Raw genomic sequence first — 6,596 nt, forward strand, 5'->3', positions numbered from 1 at the left:
TTTTAAGTCCTGGCTGTAACATGCTATTGGCTTGCCCTGTTGTATTAAAACAGCCCCTGCCGTGATGCTGGATGTATCACTCTTGATCATAAATGGAATAGTGAAATTGGGCAATGCCAAGACCAGGGGCTATGTTATTGGCTTCTTCAATTTGTGGAAAGCCACCTTTGCCTCTTCTCGCTCCAAAGAAAGCCATCCTTTTTTAGCATTCTCGTTAGTGGGACTGCAATTACTCTGTAGCCTCTAATGAATCTCTGATGGTACCACGTCAATCCCAAAAACCCCCCTCAACGCCTTTAAGGATTTTATTAAAAGCTATTCCACCATAGCTTTCAATTTCTTAGGGCCCGCTTTCACACCCCTAGCTGAGATTAGATGGCCTAGGTATGCTATGTCCTTGCATCCAGATCAACACTTGGATTGCTTTGAAAATAGTTTGTGCCATCTCAATGTCTCTAGGGTGAGCCGTAGGTAAGTAACATGCTCCATTTCTAATCTGCTATACACAAGAATATCGTTTAAAAAAAAAAAAATATGAATTTCCTTAGAAATGAGTGAAAAACCTCGTTCGTGAGATTTTGAAAAATAGAGGGGGGGTTAGTAAGCCCAAAAGGTATTACTAGGAACTCATAATGCATTTCATGAGTACTAAAAGCAGTTTTGGATACATCATTGGATTTAACTCGGATTTGATGATAGCCAGATCTCAAATCCAATTTTGAAAAGATAACGGATCCTTGCAACTCTTCCATTAGTTCTTCAATCACCAAGATAGGAAACTTATCCTTGATGGTTATAATGTTCAGCCCATGGTAGTCCACACATAATCGTTGCATTCCACTGACTTTTCTCACCAACAATATAGGGGAAGAGTAAGGGCTTTGGCTGGGCTGTATGATCCCCATCTTCAATAGTTCTTGGACTATTTTTTCAATCTCTTCCTTTTGGTAATAGGTGTAACGGTAGGGCCTTATAGAAATGGGTTTTGTGTTTGGTATGAGGTTTATAGAATGGTCGTGGGTTCGTGTGGGTAATAAGCCATTTGGCTTAGAAAATACATCATTAAATTGGTGCAACAGGGATTGAATAGTTGTTGGAATTCCATTTTTCAGGTTGTTGTTTAGTGCCAATTTCCTGTTCTAAGAGTTGCAGAATCAACCCTTTAGTTTTCAGCTTATTAAGTACATGTAAGGATCCTTCCTCAATCATTTTCACTATTGTAAGGTCTTGTAATATGACTTGCTTTCCCCCCATATCCGAGTTTCATGGTGAGCTTTTCAAAGTCCCACAAAATAGTGCTAAACTCCCGGAGTCATTTAATACCCAACAACATATTGTACCCTGGGCTTCTAACAAAAGGGTTATCTCTTGAATTAGGACCCTTAAGCCACTGCATTTTCCCTTACTTGGAATAAGGTCTCCATTAGTAACCGTTACTTTGACTTTTTCCATATCATCTATGGGTAAGTTGGATTTCTTAAAGATAACTAGGTCCAAAAAATTATAGGTAGACCTGGAGTCAATTAATATAGTGACCCACTGGTTTTCAATTCTCCCTTTCACCCTCATAGTTCTTAGGCTATGTGGTCATGTGATGGTGTCTAGTGAAATTTTAGGGTTTGTTTGAGCTGTAGGGACTTTAAAAATAGCTTGAGTTTCTTCCTTTTTGTCACATATTTCCTCCTCGAGGCCCCCACTGATGTCACTATCTAGCAAGACTTCTTCTAGCAAATACAATTTGGGGTTTTGGCACTTATGCCCCAGAGTCCATTTGGTATCACAATAGTAACATAACCCTTTCTCCCTTCTTTCATTCATTTGGTTTTGGATTGTTTTATGGATGGGTAAGGTTTGCTTGTTTTGATGGTTTTTGGTGGTGTCAATTTGGTAGGTGTTTAGTGTTTTCAAAATTCCAGGGTTAGGCATGTAGCTTATGTTGGATCTAGGGTTTCTTTTGAACAGGTTAACGTTTTCTTCTTATATTTTGGCTAGAGTGTAGGCTATGGTTAGGTTGGTGGGGGGAAAACATACGCATAGTTAACCGAATTTCATCCCTTAACCCAGTCAAAAAATAGCTTAATTTATAGGTATCCAATAGCCCCCCTTAACCTGTTAGATAAGGTTTCGAACCTTGTTTGGTAGTCCTCTATAGGTCCTGTCTGCCTTAATCTAGTAAGGGCTTCCATAGGGTTGTCATATGCATTAGGTCCGAATCTAATCAATAGAGCCTTAGTAAAGGAGTCCCAATCTTGGAATTGGGCACTTTCTTCCATTTCTTAAAACCAAACGAGTACTTTTCCTTTCATGTTAAAAGATGCAAGTCTCAATCGATGATGTGACAGTGTGTTATGAAAATAGAAAAACTAATTAACTTTGTAAATCCAACATGCAGGGTCTTCACTATTGAAAATAGGGAAGTCTAATCTCACTATTCTTGCCTACACCTTGCCAAGTTGTTGCGGTAGCTATTGGTTTTGCTGGTGTTGCTAAAAAGGCTATTGTAGCTGCATATTTTCTGAATCTTCCTTGATTTGTTCACTTGAGGACTAATCCCTAGGGCTGAAATAAGGATTCCTTTAATGCATTTCACCTGTTAAAATAGCTAGTTGTTGTACTGTTGCTTCATTATGCCTTTTAAGAGTAGCTATTTCAGTACCCAAGTGTGAGAACTTTGCGTCGTAATTTTTTTAGCTCACTATATTGGGACTTAGCTTACCGAATGAAGATCCACTCTATGGAAACCACCACACATACAACGACTACTATATAATCACTAGAAAGATATCTTACAAATTGCTCATCAACATATATGAGAACCTCCTATCATGCAATGACTACCTGCATTAAGTAACCAAGATTAGTCAATTAAGTATCTCTTGTATTGGCAATTACCATGCCTCTTCCAACATGCGTGAAACTACATCTTCCTTTGATTGGTCCAAACAAAATAATAAATCTCATGAATCCTCCCACAATGACACCTGCCAAATATGTGGTAACAAAGGCCAAGTTGCTCTTAAATATTGGAACCGATTCATTAATCATGCTTACCAACGTGATGATATCCCTCAAACCTAGTTACTCTGACCCTTGAGAACTTTTCCCATGACAACAGATGGAGAAAACATGTATCATTATTGGAAGGTAATAGCCTCAGTGGAAAAAACAAGAGATTGAGGTTTGAAGGCTTCCTGATTCAAATCTAGAACATTATTGGAAGAAAAATGCTCAGCTATAAACATTGTTTTGGATAAACAAAAACTAGGTCAAGAACAAATGTGAGAAATCTCTTTTCTCGTGAGAATTTGATGGGTAAGGACATCATTAAAAAAAAAAAAAAAACTCCAAAACTTTGAAACTTTTACAAAATCTTATTTGGCAAAAATTATATAGAGTTTGCATCTCTTTCACCCTAAGTCGTTATATTTATTATTGATTAGTATTTTATTCACAATTTATCTTTTGTATTTGATTTATAATTGTTATTTTTTTTTAAAACAACCAGATTCACTACTATTGGGTGAGTCATCTGAGCAATAGATGTAAAAAAAAAAAAAAAGAAAAAAAAGAAAGAAAAAAGAGCACTTGTTGCATGAGAAAACGGTTGTGTTTTTATGTAGGGGTGGCTTAGGCGTGGATGAGTACTTGGTGTTGGTAGCAAGAGACTTTGAGATGCATCGTGGGATTGGCAGTGGGGCAATAGTGCATCAATGATTTTTGTGAGTGCAAAATAAGGGCTATGAATGTGGCTGTTGGGGGTGGTTTCCATGGTTTATTGTGGGGGAGGTCCTGGGCGATGATAGGGTGGTTACTTCCAGCAGTGGGTGGCTCGTGGTGCTCTGGGTGTGAGGGAGATATTGTCATGTGGTGCTTCACGATTGGATCGATGTGAATACCATTGTCTTCGAGGTTGCTTCACATTGGAGGTTGCGGCATGCCATGATGCATGAGGGTGGTGGTGTGGAGGAAGTGCACCACAATTTAATGGGTTTGGGTTGAATGGGGTTGTGGTAAGGTTTGGTAGCTTGGCGATAGCTTCCAGTGGTGTGTTTAGTGGTTGCAGTACTTCTATGGCCTATGTGTTTCAACTATGGATGTAATTGGTTTGATTCAGTATGATTTTGTACAAATTTTGGAACCGAACCGGTATACACCAATTTTAAAAATTTAAGAACCAATACAAACCGATTCATCAATGAAACCGAAACTTTTGGTTTTTTCGATTTCGGTCAATCTAATCTGATTTTTTGGTTTATCATTTAAACGTGTGGCACTATATAAATGTAATATTATAACTTTTTCAATGCAAAACGTAATTGTTAGAATTCAGTATTTATTATTAACAATTACTAATTCATTAATGTTCAATTATGCTAGTATAGTATAAGTTGTGTCTAACTTATTAGTGAGATTAATAAACTTGAATAATAAAATTAAAATAATATAATTAGTGTTTAATTATACTAATATAAATAATGTCTAACTCACATCAAATGCTATATTAATTTTATATTATAAGATTAATAGATTTGAATAATAAAATTATAATTTCATGTTATACTAATTAGCAATTTAACATATAATATAATATAATAAATATATATATATATACCGTTCCTGTGACGCCCCCAAATCCCCACGGCGAACACGAGGAAATTGAGACGTCCGGATGGTGACAACCCGGGTCACCATCCCATCGACGGGTGCCGAGTGTGTGCAAGGCAACAGATGTGTACAGAGAAACACGCAGCGGATAACGAAAGTCATAACTAAGTACCAGAATTTTTCTTAACGTAATACAAGTTGTTTAAAACGTACATAGATAAAATATTACAAGACACAAATACAGTTTTAACAAATATAAAAGATAGCATCAGCAACCCGGCGGAGCCACATCCTCGGGCTCAGCCTCCTCCTCATCGTCCTCTAACTCTGCACCAAAAGCTACGGAACCACGAATGGTACCGCAGGTAAGTAAAACCCAAACACTACCAGATAAAAACACATAAAACTCAAACAAGATGCATGAACCATGCCCAATGCACAAAGCCCATAAAACACCAGTTTTCCACGCACGCCAAAAACCCTTTTGGCCCAAAAACACATCCTTTCCGAAAAACACGCCAAAAGTCACATTTGGCCGCCAAAAGTCCATTTGGCCCAATATCTCGCCAGAAGTCCATCCGGCCCAATATCTCGCCAGAAGTCCATCTGGCCCACGCCAAAAGTCCCATTTGGCCTCACAAACCATTATCCAATTTTAACCGTATGCACCATGACCTCCCCTAGGGGTCATCCGCACACCCTGGCTCCAGTGTCACACCGTAGAGTACCACCACGCATGTGACACCTAACGAGCGATGCCCAGTTCCGCGCCCTGCGCGTTCGTAGCCAAGCATCCTCTAGCCCTCGCCAGCGAAGGGCCACAGAGTCGGTGAGTAGGGCGATGCCCGGTTCCGCGCCCGGCGCGTTCATAGCCAAGCATCCCCTAGCCCCGCTCCCGTCATCGCTCTCGACAACTCAGGGGACATCACTCAGTTTATTCCGCTCCCGAGTGACCAGAGGAGCTCCACCGAGATAATAACCCATCCCGGCTTGGGCTCGTGATACACACGCACCCGCAATACACTTACGCCAAAACACAGGCTTTTCACATAAATCCTCAAACACACGTGCATGCACCATGTAATGCCATAACAATGCATAATAAAATAATCCACAATCATAAATCAAATAAACAGGCAACTCCGTCCTCCATCCATTCGACCCCCAAAACTCTTCGGACTCAGTCCGGAATCAACAACCAACAACAGTAAATAATTGAATGAGCAATATATATTAAAATCTGAAAATAGGATTTGGAAAATACTTACAGCGCTATATGGCAATTTTAGAAAACAAGCGGCGTTGCAAACGGCGGAAAAACAACAACGTCACAGTGAAAATTCACTGTGGCCGTGGGTTTGAAAAACCCACTTTTGAACGGGGACAAACTAGGACACGAAATTGATAGGGAATGGTCTAGGGATGGTTGTGAAGCTATTGGAAGTGGTGGTTGGCCGTGGGTGGCGGCGGAATCGCCGGAAAATGGCCGGGTTACCCAAAACGGAAAGCTAGCTCGTAGGAGCTGTTCCGGTGGTCGTTGGAGGCCGGAAATGGGTGGGTTAGGACGGCAAGGAGTCAGTGATGAAGTGGTGGCCGGAGGTGGAGCGACGGCGGCGGATCGGAGCCAAAACCATGCGGCTTTGTTGGGCTTTTTCCGGCCAAATGGCCGGCCGGTTGGGGGTGAGCTTGGGTGGGGTGGTGCACCTGAGGGAGGGGAAGAGAATGGGACCGGTGGGGGGCCGAACGGTGGCCGGACGGCGGCGGTCTGGGCTGTTGAAGGGACGCCGGCGTGAGGGAGAGGGAGGAGAGAGAGAGAGCTCGGGGGGGTGGGAACCGATCGGGGAGAGAGAAGAGAGAAAAAAGAAAAAGAAGAAAAAAAAGAAAAAGAAAGGAAAAAGAAAAGAAGGGAAAAAGAAAAAAGGAAAAAGAGAAAAAGGAAAAAGATGTAAAAAAGAAATGAGGTCCAATCCTCATTCCGGGAAACGAAACTA

Source organism: Carya illinoinensis, chromosome 5, assembly GCF_018687715.1.
Source record: "Carya illinoinensis cultivar Pawnee chromosome 5, C.illinoinensisPawnee_v1, whole genome shotgun sequence".
NCBI classification, from domain to species: domain Eukaryota; kingdom Viridiplantae; phylum Streptophyta; class Magnoliopsida; order Fagales; family Juglandaceae; genus Carya; species Carya illinoinensis.